At 35.8% G+C, this 13,289-nt stretch overlaps 1 protein-coding gene and 2 non-coding genes across 4 annotated transcripts in view; all 3 read left to right on the plus strand.

Moving 5' to 3' along the window:
• Nucleotides 1–512: 512 nt before the first annotated feature.
• On the plus strand, nucleotides 513–594 carry Trnas-cga. Its single transcript has one exon. It is a non-coding gene; the product is annotated as a tRNA-Ser (tRNA).
• Nucleotides 595–6,593: 5,999 nt separating this feature from the next.
• Trnas-cga lies at nucleotides 6,594–6,675 on the plus strand. Its single transcript has one exon. It is a non-coding gene; the product is annotated as a tRNA-Ser (tRNA).
• Nucleotides 6,676–10,240: 3,565 nt separating this feature from the next.
• Nucleotides 10,241–13,289, plus strand: part of LOC115212741 (nephrocystin-3) — an 85,168-nt gene continuing 82,119 nt past the window's right edge. The window contains exon 1 of one of the 2 annotated variants that reach the window (XM_029781399.2): nucleotides 10,241–10,589. The gene's annotated coding sequence lies outside the window, so the exon portion shown is untranslated. The remainder of the gene's footprint in view (nucleotides 10,590–13,289) is intronic. The other variant, XM_029781406.2, reaches the window with a different exon arrangement.

Below are 13,289 nucleotides of genomic sequence, written 5' to 3' on the forward strand. Positions count from 1 at the left end.
TCGTGTAAGATTTTGTTGGTAAAATTTATGTGCAACAAATTGGTTATACTTGTACAATACACAAAGTATTTTAACAATTTTTTTTATTTTGCAATTCCAAATAATATCTAATTATAAAAATATAACAGGAGTTTTTAAAAACCCGAATGGCTATGAGTGTCCAGTGGAGTAAACAAGGAATTAAAGGAGTCCATAAGTAAAAAATGGTTGGGAACTACTGGTCTGTCTTCAAATTCAGTTACGAGGCTATAGACGAAAACAGTTTATTAAATTACTGCACAATAGGATTGAACTTGAAACTTCGTGATTTAGAAGCGGATGTATCAACCTCTTTGCCATGCTCCGATATAGTATACACACACACACACACACACACACACACACACACACGCACACGCACACACACACTGATAGACATACGCGCGCGTCTCACACACGCACGTGATAAAGTCTGACTTGTGCAACAGATACTAACTACTTTACTATAGTAAGACACATTTTTCAGCCACTGAGCTGTGGTGGCCGAGTGGTTAAGGCGTTGGACTCGAAATCCAATGGGTTATTCCCGCACAGGTTCGAATCCTGTCTGCAGCGTAATATCTTTTTTATTTTCTATAATTAAATTCTAGTATAGTAACTAACAAAATAAAGCACCGCCTTTGTAAGATTATTCAGATTGAGAGGCTTTACGAAATAACATTTGTGTTTGGTCAAGTAAAACAATTATTTCCTCGTAAAAATGCGCACCGATGGGCTATTCACACGAGTTCAGTTTCTGTCAACGGTGTGATTAATTTACTTCGCAGTCATTTGATTTTATAGTATCATTTACTTTGAAATGTAATTTTCATGCCTCCGAATATATTTCAATGGGACCTTCGTATATGTGACTTTGATGCCCCTCCCCCACCCCCAGCTGTTTCACATAAGTTGATTAATATGTTCTTCGCGTGAATGTAGGTTTGGTTCAAAATGTCGCCCAATTTAAAACCACCTGTCACCTTGGTAACTTTAGCGGAGTGCACGCTATTGTAAGCATTCGGGATCTGGTTTTCGTTTTGAGGATACCTTCTCCTCACGGTCGGAGTCTCCTTTCCCTTCTGATGTAAACATAAAATAAAAATTACTTTGGAAAGATTTGCTGCCGAAACGATACTAGATTCATTATGTTTAGGTGATATTTTTGCTATTTAAATCAGTGAAACTTGACCTGACTTTTTGGGGAGGGCGGTGGACTAAGATGTACTGGACTTCAGTGCATACACGAACTGGCTATCGCGAATCGTTTCGAGTGAAATTAAGTACTGCGAAAGGACATTATACCAGCTGAGATATGGAGTGATACTGAGTGATTATGCAAGGAGTAAAATACCATGTTCTAATTAGCTCTATGTTTAAAGTACCAGGCTTGTTCTCTACCATCTTGGTAGATTTTTGTGAGATGGGTACAGGCGGAGCTGTTTTTTCTTTGTTTTTTTTTTTTCTAGATGTAAACTAGAGGAATGTCATTAATTATTTCAGGCGCAAACTGTGCTGAATTTTGAGTTAAATAATTTGTCTTCCCTTGGCTGTGGGGTATGATTTGAGAAAGTTTAGTTGCTATTTCTAACTGGTTAGATAACCACATAGAAGCCATTTCGAGTAGTCCCTGTGTTTTTCAATGTTGAGCATGAAAGACTTAGAACATGCGACGCCCATTTAAAAAAAAAGTGGGGACATTAGCAATATGTATTCCGAGTCAAACCTGATCGTGCCAAAACTACCAAAGACAAATAATATCACTCTATTCTTTCGAGATTAAATTTATCCATCCCTTTTAAAAGTGGTATGGAACTTTGGCGGCAATTTCTTCTTGCACTTCGAGGGGACTCGAGGGGACTAATTTATTATGTTCATTGTTATTTAGTGATGTGTAATTGATGTCGCTAAAATAGAAATGGACTCTTTATTTGATTCGATCGAACTTGACAAATTATGCTATGTTGAATACAAATATTTTTAACATCAATAAATAATATATTCAATAGTATGATGAAGATTTCCTTATGATACGTCCGTATTTGTAATCCGTACACGCGGGGGAAACAAGCGATGTTTTTTCTCAAAATATCTATCTTTCCATGCATTAAATATTTGCTTATTCTGCTTTATCATTCCTCGCTCTCCTCTTTCTCTTTCTTTCTTTCTTTTTCACTCTCTGTCTCTTTCTTTTATCTCTCTCTTGCTCTCTCTCTCCCCCCCCCTCTCTCTCTCTCCCCCCCCCTCTCTCTCTCTCTCTCTCTCTCTCTCTCTCTCTCTTTGCTCTGTAACTGATAACTGTACTAGCTCCTCTTTCTATTCTTACTTGTGTCCATTAAAAACCCTAATCAGCTTTCTCCCCACTTGTAATACATACATCGTGCTATACTTTCCACTCCGAGTTTCCTTCACTTCGTCCACTCAACTTCAAAAATTCAACTCAATCCTAAACTTCATCTTTTATTGTTTTCCAACTCACTCGAGAAGTGCTTGAAAAGACTTTTAATACTAACCAGCCTCAATCTCTTGGATTTAAGGAATGAGAATTAACTCTATCTTTTTAAAGCTCTGACTTGAACAAAATGTAGTACCGTTGAGAAAAATACGAACTCTCAATATTTCAGCTGAGACGACAGATTAACTTGCAAGTAATTTCTATTCATTGACTGATTATTATAATCAAAGTGTGTTCGAAAAGATCATGCTGGGCTAACGATGGTCAGGTAATATTTGACACGAAATTACACAGACTGAAATGAAGTAAAAGCGTATGAAATATCGGATTCGCATCTGTCGTACATTAAATGGGAAAATATTTACTGAACCAGAAATCCGAGAATTAGATCAATAATAATTCAGTAATTAATTTGCTCTGTACATGAAGGTACAAACAGGGAAGGACAGAAGCAGCTGCCTTCTCAAATTCCGGCAAAATAGCAATGTGATTTGATCAAAGCAAGAAGAAAGAAATAGAACAATGCCGACGTAAATGAATTAATGATGACAAATTACAGGCTAATTATAAGCAACAGATGTTTTTCGTAAAAAAAAGTTTATCTTCTATCTTTTACTTGTTGCAGTCATTTAACTGTGGCCATGTTGGGGCATCACCTTGAAGGGTTTTAGTCGAACAAATGGACCCCAGAACTTATTTTTTGAAGCCACGTATTTATTCTATCGGTCGTTTTTGCCTAGTCGCTAAGTTACGGGGACGTAAACACACCAGCACTGGTTATAAAGTGGTAGTGGGGAAAACAAATACAGACACAAAAATCGCACACTTATACGAGGGCGTGCTGAAAAGTTCCAGGCTTTAAAGGTATTGCGAAAGGCCTACCCGGCAACCCAACCTTCTAAGTTCTTTTACAGGGCTTAGAAAAACTGAAGGACCGCTGCAATAATAGTGTGAATCTGAGCAGGGAATATGTTGAATAAAATCCTAGTTAACTGATCCTCCTGTATTTTCTTTTACCCTAAACCAGGAACTTTTCAGCACACCTCGTACACGCATGCGCGCACACACACACACGCACGCACACACACACACGCACGCACACACACACATACATACATACATACATACATACATACACACACACACACACATGCATACATACATACATACTTATGCAAAGAGCTGCTTACAGTTTCCGTTTACAAAATCGATTTACAAGGCTTTGGTTGGCTCGAGGCTATAGCATAAAACACTTGCCCAAGGTTTCACACTGTGGGACTGAGCCCGAGACGATGTGGTTTGGAAGCAAGCTTCTTACCACATTGCCACGCCTGCGCCTATGTTTCTTAATTTTGTCCTCATTAGATTTCCTTATTTTTTTCACCCCTAGAGCAGAAAATGTATTCCCTTAACCCCAGTTAACTTCCTTGTTGCACTTTATTCGTTTCCGCTCTAATTTTTCGGCATTTAGTTATTGATATAACATCACACGACTTCTAGCGATGGAAAAGTGATTACATTCACTCTGAAATACATTTAATCTACAGTGGCGTCGACCAGTGTTATTTGGAGCACTCTTTCAGAGCATGCTCTGTTCTTGTTGGACACTAAATCTAAACTGAGTACATTAAATCATGTAAAAATAAAAAAGAAAGAAGTACGCACACGGTCTCATCGTCCATGTATCAAATGTGCAAAACGTTAGATGACAGAGAGACTGATTGCAAAGAAACATATAAGGACTGTTAATGCCGGTCAGATTGTGACTTTTACATCAATACCGAAAAATTGTAGCAGGCGGAGTTCTTTTTGTTTTGTCATCTTTGTTTTTTTAATACTCACCGTCACCTATTTCAGATGAACAATTAAAGAGTGATAATGGAGAAAGCAATATATCTATGATCCATACAACTTCCAAAAACTATCATCGTGAACAGTTTTGTTGACAGTGGACAATTAGACTATCTCAAAAACAAAAACATCGAGTCTCTACAGAGCCTGGTCTCCTCTGAATCTGAAAATACTTCAAGTGATGAAAATAACGATAATGTGAATATTAATTAACTTCCACTGGCTTGTATGTACGAAGACGTAAAAACGTGATAGCACATTTATCTCACATCTCATAGACATTATTGATTTGATATGTGGTCAAGATCCACGAATGACTGCATAATTGAATGCTACATGCGATTTTGGTGTCAAATTCAAGCGGCCTTGGCAGATACTTCTAGAGAGAAACTGCTGGTATAACGGGGAGAAGGACAGTTACACGTCTCTATTAAGTGGCGAAATGAAGAAAATATTAAAGACGTTGTGAAAGATGCATGAAAAGTTACATGAAAATATCCAAGTCACATGATATTTTTTTAATTTATGGAAGTTAGAGTTACATGAACAGCAAAATGGTGCCTTGTTGATTACAAGTTTTACTGAGTAAGCAACGGAAGTGCTGCTGGATCAAACTGCCTAAGACTACCATCGCATATCTATCTGGTTAATGGTTAGTGGAAACAGAATCACTCTTTCATTACCAAGACAACATTATTTCCTTTGTTATATTATAATAAACACTGATGCTTAGATGATTTAGTACTAAAAACTTGTTGTACCACATTATTATGTTACTATGGATCTTTCAAAGATAAAAAATAAAGTTTGTCACGAACCATACACCTTTAAAGTTCACGTGCAAATGAAGCAAATTTTGTTGCAATTGATTACAAGAATGATCTTCAACAAATTCGCTGATATCTTGACAGTTTTTCTTGTTATGTCATGTTTTATAAAGTACTTCTTCAGCAGCTTCAAACGAATGAAAATATAATCTAAAGAGGATAATGGGTTTACTAAACTGTGAAGTACTACCAAATACTGAGTAAAAATAAGATGGTGAGCTTGTAGACTCGTTAGCACGCCGGGCAAAATGCTTAACGGCATTTCGTTCTGCTTTATATTCCGAGTTCAAATGCTACCGAGGTCGACTTTGCATTTCATCCTTTCAGGGTCGGTAAGATAAGTAAAAGTTGAGCACTTGGGTCGATGCAATCGACTTACTTCCTTTCCCGAACTTCGTGGTCTTGTGGCCAAAATTTGAAAATACTGAATTAAATTATTCTAACATTTTCTGGCAAAAATATTCACCGAATGATTGACAATTTTGCTTAGTTGCCAAGAAAGGCAAAAACAATATTTCTTAAGTTGTATATTGTAATTTGGGCTGTGTAGCATCAATTAATAAAAAAAAACCTTTATTAAAATTACTATTTGAGTGTTTCTGTAAAATTTCGGGCAAATCAATCCATCTGTTTTCTTCTTTAATCAAAAATCTTTGTGCACCAATGTATTTGTATCAAATTGTTATGTCATGTTTTATAAAGTACAAATGTTCAATCAATGGAACCACCTTCTTAATTGAGTTATTGTGGTTGAGTATTCTACCGATATTTTTATCTTTAACATAATATTCAGGTAGAGTTAACATGATACAGTTTGTGTCACACTAGCGTAGTTAGAGTGTGTGCCACCCGTGGAGGCATTTCAGTTTGCCATCCCCGGGCCCCCACAAAAATACATATTACCAACAGCAGACCTAAAAGTGGTACGTCCTTCATAAGAGTGCCGGGGTAGACGCTAGTGATGTGCTACGCTAGTGACGTGTCAATGTTCGACCATTAAATTACCGGTACAGCCCAACAGACGGGACCCAGCATTTTTGTCTACTAAGATTTCTCTTTTGAGATTTAAGTTGACTCCAGACGATGGTAGAAGACATTACGCAACATATCGCGTAGTAGGATCGAATCCAGGATCTCATAATCGTGAGTAGGATTTCTTCAATCATCCAGCTATACCCGTGCCATAGGTTTTATATTAACGTAATCATAGTATTTCTTGTCTTGGTTATAAAAAGTATTCCTTGATTAATGAATCATCCATTTATTGTTTCAAATATAAGTTTGCAGAAATAGAGGAAGACTTTTTATTAGTTACAAGTACTGACAGCTGTCATAGAAATCAGATAAATTATTCACTGAAAATAAAGTTATGCTGCACCTTTTTAGAAATACTGTCTCTCTTTCTTTTTATCAATAATATATTTTGGGCTTCTATTAATCTTGCTGTGATGGCCGAGTGGTTAAGGCGTTGGACTCGAAATCCAATGGGTAATGCCCGCGCAGGTTCAAATCCTGCTCACAGCGGTAGCTGACGTTTGTTTTGTTTTTGCAATGAATTTTTAAATATGATCAATTTATGTTTTAATCAGCTTGTGATTTTTAGGACTGTTAACTTGACCTTTGGAAATGAAAGACATGGTTGACTTCTATGGAATTTGAAGGTCCGGAACAAATACCACAATGTATTTTATACGATATTTAAATGACTCTGCTATTTCACAACAAATTGGCAAAGCCGATACAATGAGAGGCAAAATGCATCGCGGTATTAATTTCAGCTCTCAACGCTTTGCGCTCAAATTCTGTCGAGGCCAATTTTGTTTTTCATCTCTTCAATGTTGATGTATAAAGTGTTGGTTCAAGGTAGTCTATCAGAACGTAGGGCAATACCAGTTGGTTCTTTGCCTCCTTACAGCAATATCTGCGATGACACTACGTCCAGATTAAATGGGTCTTTGCCTTTTCTTAGACAATATCGGTGGCTTGAAGAGGGGACACTTTCATTACGTTGACAACTACTGTTCTTTCATAAAACAGAAACTTGCCCGGCAAGTAACTTTGGACAGAAATAATAGTCTTCGATATTTACACTGACACGAAGTTTCAATTGGTTTGATCTCCGATTATTATCGGGTATCTTACTCCAGAATACATACAAAGTGTCAAATTGGATTCGAAACAGTAACCTTTAGTTCTATTCTGGGAGTGAGAGCGCTCTTAGATAACTGACATATCTCTAAAGATAATGCTTAACTCATCTCAGTTATTTAGAAATTTACTCCTACACACAAAGGCTAGTTTTCTGGCCTAATTGATCGCCCGAAGCGCGGACCCTAACCCTCTTTATTAGAATTGTGTTCTGTTCATATAGATGACATTTCACTCTCAAATAACCATTTCATCTCAATGTAAATAGGTATCATGCATGGTTGAAGGATTCATAATATATCACATGATTAGCATTCAGTGAATAATTTAAATCTAAGACTGCTCTCGTGTGGGGTGACATTTGTGAGACAGATAAAGCGAAAAAGTGCTTCAACAAATAATTCAAGGTGTATAAACATGACCAAATGGATTATAGACCTCACACAAAGGAATAACTTTAACAAGTAGATACACAACTACTTCCTTTCTGTTTCTTAACAGAAGAAATATATGTTCTAAACGAAAACTTTAACGAATAGGAAGGATTTGAATATGTGAGTGCATTTCTTCTTTTATTCTTGTTACGGCCCTTCAACTTCTGTTCAAATCCTGTCGTAGCCAACTTTGCCTTTCAAACTTCCAAGATAGACAAAATGAAGTACCTGCTAAGAACTGGCGCACAGTCATATTCCTTTCATGCATCCTAAGTATGATTCAAATTATAGTTGAGGAAAATCATATTAAAGAATAGAAACATTGCACAATCAGCAAGTATTTTGTTTTTCTAGTCGAGTTTTCTTCACTGAATTCATAACTCATCGAGCAAGACACCTAACAATATGAAACTACTTCAGGACTTAGTATTAGTCTTGAGACACTATTTTGTCATGGTTAACTCTTCCATTGAATCTGAGTCTTGGTTCCAGTTGCCAATTAAGTCTGATAGCTACTTAGCAATAGTCTATCATAAGTTCATTACGCACCGACAAAAATCACTCTATCAATATGTGATTGTGAGATTCCAGATTTCTTAAATGTATTTTTTATATAAGTAATTTCTAAATACTTATATACTTCGCAGTATATTGGTGTTCTAATATTATTTAAGTTTTAACATATTTGGAAAAGTCTAACGAGACTTTCAACAAATAATTTTGCTACATAATAAATAAAATCAATACAAATAAAAATGGCTAAATTTTTAAATAAAACGCAATAAGTCCTATACTTTTACAAACTTCTATTGCTACTGATTATCTTCTACAATTTACAGCATTGAGCATATGAGAGAACGATCTCTCACAGATGTTGACGCTTGTCTACATGAGATATATTTCCTAATTATCTAACAAGCAAAGACGACGAGCTGACAAAATCGTTAACGCATCGTTAATGTTTCTTGTGACATTCGATCTTTACCTTCTGAGTTCAAATCCTGCCGAAGTCAACTTTGCTTTCCACCGTTTCGTGGGGGATCGATAAAGTAATGAAACCAGTCAAGTCCAAGGATCGATGGCATCAATTAACCCCACCATTCAAAACTGACCCTAAATCAGAAACCATTATTCAACTGGAAAATCTGAGATGAAATAGCCGAGTGGATAAAAAATTGAGTTACATGCTCATAGATCATGAGTTCAACTTCATTGCAGGCAGTCACTGTGTTTCCATATTGCCCCAGTTCATTTAACTATCTAGGAATACCAAGTCATCATGGTACAGTTTAATTCTGATTGAAGGCGACGTATGAGAGTTTTAACAATAATAAAAAAAAACAGAAAAACTCATCTCATATTTAGTTTATCACATATATCTAGCCACTAACTAATATAACACCTTTCAGCCTTGGTAAGCTGAAGGATGTAGAATAAAATGTTTGCAATCGAACGGTGTGTCTGCAGTAGACTGAGACTTGAATTTAATCAAACCATCCATTTAACTGATATTTAATTTGTCGATCTGTTAAGAAGCGAAGCAAGTCGATGCTGACAGTATTTGAACTCAGAACATAATAGTAGTAATGAAATACTGCTCAGCATTTTGTTCACTGCTCAACCGATACTACTATTCTATATTCCACAAACTACAAAATTAAAACAAAAGCAAACAAATGGGTTTTGTTGGTTGTCTTTGTCACAATCACAATTTCGTGTTGTGGCAGGATATGAATTTATGTATCTTTTAATCTGCAGCCTTTCATTGTTTAATATCGTCCCCATCAAAATTTTAACACTAAATGACTTCTTACAGTGAGATGTATACTTCTCAAAAACATAACGAAGTGTCGGGACTTGACAGTAAACTATCTCTTCCAACCTGTGGCATTTGAGACGTTCGGAGGGAATGAGCTACTAACTGCGAAGTTCTTGTCAACGTTGGCAACTCGTCTCACCGAGGAGTTAGGTGATGCCCATGAAGGCGCTTGGCTTTCCCAACGCCTTAGCCTCGCCCGTGGTAATGCTGCGGGTGTGCTGGCTTGCTTCAATAGGTTCCGTTGAACCTTGTGGTGCGCGACCAGTTGCTGTAGTAAAAAAAAAAAAATTCTTCACAAATGGTTTCAATATAGTTTTAACGGAAAGATTTGGAAGAAAAGTTCTCCAGTAATTTTCTTTCATGTAAATAAATGTTTAAGCTAATTTAAGAATTTGCCAGCAAAATCTTACAAAATAACAATGTTCTAAAAGAAAAGTTTCAGGAGGGGAAATAACTCTCACAAACTTAAGAGCAAAATTGAACACAAACATTTTAGAAAGAACCATCAAATGATCGTTAGTTTATTGTAAGAGGATAACAAAACGAATGAATAAATGACTTGATGAGTAAACACTTAATGAAAATTCAATTAATAAACAAAATTTAATAAAGAAACCAGTAGTAAAACCTGCTGTAGTATGAAGCTTCGTGATGTCTTGAGACAAGTAACCTCCCTTTAAAACGAAAACTTCCGGATGTTTCCGACTAATTGGTTTTATATATTTTTAAAGCATAACTTTTATTCTTTTCAAAAGTTTGTAAGTCCAGCAAGACAATTATGTTTTACAATAACATTACAAAAATATTTCGAAACAGTTGAAATTAAAACTTAAAACTGATATTTCCGGAGTTTTGAAACTTTTCTGAAGATTTCATCAACAAACCAAAATGGGAAGCTGCGTGACGTTATCACTTTATCTCCAATTAAGAACAAAACTTTAATATTGATTGACATTTGGCTGACACTTGGATACATTATAAAGTTATAGATGTAAGATAACTTATTAAACTACCGCAACTATAGTCGATGTCATTAGGTATACTCACTGTAGTGTTTATTGACTTCCTCCTCCGCTCTCTCTCTCTTGACATTTTAGATATATACTTGCGTTTATATATTTGCTCTAAACTTCATGTTTATATATATATATATATTCGAATAATTGCTTCCATGTATTTTTAAAATCTCTTTCCTAATATTTTTTTCTTCTCTTAAACTATTTGGTTGGATGCCTTTAATACTAACTTTTGTGTTGTTTTACTTTTTTGTGCTTTCGAGATGTTAAAATAACATAACTTATAAATTAGTGTAATGTTTAGTTTTCGTAAACTTTTTTTAAAGTTAGGTATTTTGAATATAGTTGTCGTTGTTATTTAACTGCGAGCCAGCTCTAATCGAGCAAACCTGTGGTCAAAGGCGTACCAAACAGTGGTCGTCCCTTTTATTTTATCTTTCGCCGTTAAGATATTTAGAACTATGTTATTCAATATATTTCTCTTCTTTAAACTTAAAGGTGCAATTGGAGAGAATTTGGAAAACAATTCTTGCAGATTGAGTAGCCACATAGAAGTTCCCTTGTCCACTCGTGGTGTTCATAGTTTTGTACTTTGGTAATACCTACCTGTAATCTAAACGTCCAGCCTTGTCACACTATATCACACAAATTCCATCTGAGAATTGCGTTAAGGGTTCACATGCCTAAGAAATGTTCAGTGACTTAAACGCAACTTCGATCAGCGAGTAATTCAGTTGATCGAACATTACTTTCGTAATTTCCATAAACACGGAAAATGAATAGGGACTTTATAACCTGATAGACACGTTTGTCTCTCAAACTGTCGCAATACTTACCTATAGTGGAACTATGGACAGAATTCTGGTTTAAGCACTCCATATAACCCCTCGATTTTTTTTTTCTTTTTTGTATTTTCAGAAAATTTTTACAAATTTGTGTTCCACAGACAAGAATTCATACGATTACACAAAAACAAAAATGATTTAAGGATTTAGCTGTTATTTTTAGCACACATCTCACGTCCATCTGATATCTTCCTTGTTTCTTTGTGTCTCTGACAGGTATTGATGTTTTTCAATATTTTCTTCTCATAAACACATTTAATGGAATGATGATGCACCTAAGGGCGGTCCATTGCTGGGATTTAACCAAAAAATTCTGACTGTTCTTCCATTAAACTCTGATTTTAAAAAATTCGAAAAAGAGTGGAAATTTTAGAATTTATGAGAATTTCCATTTTTCTCATAATCGTATGAATTCCCATGAGTAGAACACAAATTTACAATAATTTTCTGAAAATACTCCAAAATAAGAGTTATGAGGTGTTATAAGGTGTGCTTAAATCAAAATGCCACTGATCTGTGTCTTCATCGACAACTTAAACAGCCCTGCATGGAAGCTTTGCCTGAGGATACATGCTTTAATGTCAAAACTACTGTACTGATGAATCATGTGTATTATGAATACATATTACTTGAAAGAGAGGAGGTGTTCTCTGGTGACAAAAATAACAGCAATCAGATATTCTCATTTGAATATAGTAAAATGTATTAAGAATGACTATACACTTTATTGTTTGCATTCTCATTTTTCTCTATTCACCTCTTGAATATATTAGATAGACCTCATGAATATATTAGGTAGACATCAGCATTCATCAGCAAATAAATTCTATAAACAAGAGCCAGTGCTCTTGTGAGATTCATTAATCTGGTGGAATAGCTTCAACTGAGGTGACGCACTATAAGATCAAAACACTGCAATTTCTCAGAGACCAACGAATCATGAGTGTTATGTATACACATCATCTAAAGAGAAGTGTTTTCTGATGATGTCAGAACATCGAGGATGAATAGATACATTACAAGTTTTTAAAAGTTTATGACAATGGAATACATTAAATCAGAGGAGCAATGGTTCTCAAATTCGTCAGTACATATGAAATAATGGAATGGCTTAAGTGATTTAGCTTTACTTCTTCCAGTTTTGTTGTGAATAGTCTTGTATAATGTTGTGCACTACCTTTTCAGTTATTGATATAAAAATTTGGATATAATATTTTATATTACAGCAAGCTTGTAGAATTGTAAGCATGCTGGGCAAAATGCTTAGCAGCATTTCATCCGTCTTTACATTCTGAGTTCAAATTCAACCAAGGTTGCCTTTACCTTTCACCATTTCAGGGTCAATAAAATAAGTACCAGTTACATACTGGGGTCAATGTAATCAACTAACCTCCTCCCCTGAAACTGATGGCCATTCTCTTTTACTTGTTTCAGTCATTTGACTGCAGCCATGCTGGAGCACCACATTTAGTCAAGCAAATCGACCCCAAGACTTATTCTTTGTAAGCCTAGTACTTATTCTATCGGTCTCGTTTGCTGAACTGCTAAGTTACGGGGATGTAAACACACCCGCATCAGTTGTTAAGCAATGGTGGGGGGACAAACACAGACACATAAACACACACACACACACACACACATATATATATATATACACACATATACATATATGATGGGTTTCTTTCAGTTTCCGTCTACCAAATCCACTCACAAGGTTTTGGTCGGCCCAAGGCCATACACTTGCCCAAAGTGCCACACAGTGGCACTGAACCCAGAAACGTGGTTGGTAAGAAAGCTACTTACCACACAGCCACTCCTGCACCTAAAATTTGAAACCAATATTTTTCATTACAGCTGACCATTAAAGAGTGCTCAT

Source organism: Octopus sinensis, linkage group LG1, assembly GCF_006345805.1.
Source record: "Octopus sinensis linkage group LG1, ASM634580v1, whole genome shotgun sequence".
Lineage (NCBI taxonomy): Eukaryota > Metazoa > Mollusca > Cephalopoda > Octopoda > Octopodidae > Octopus > Octopus sinensis.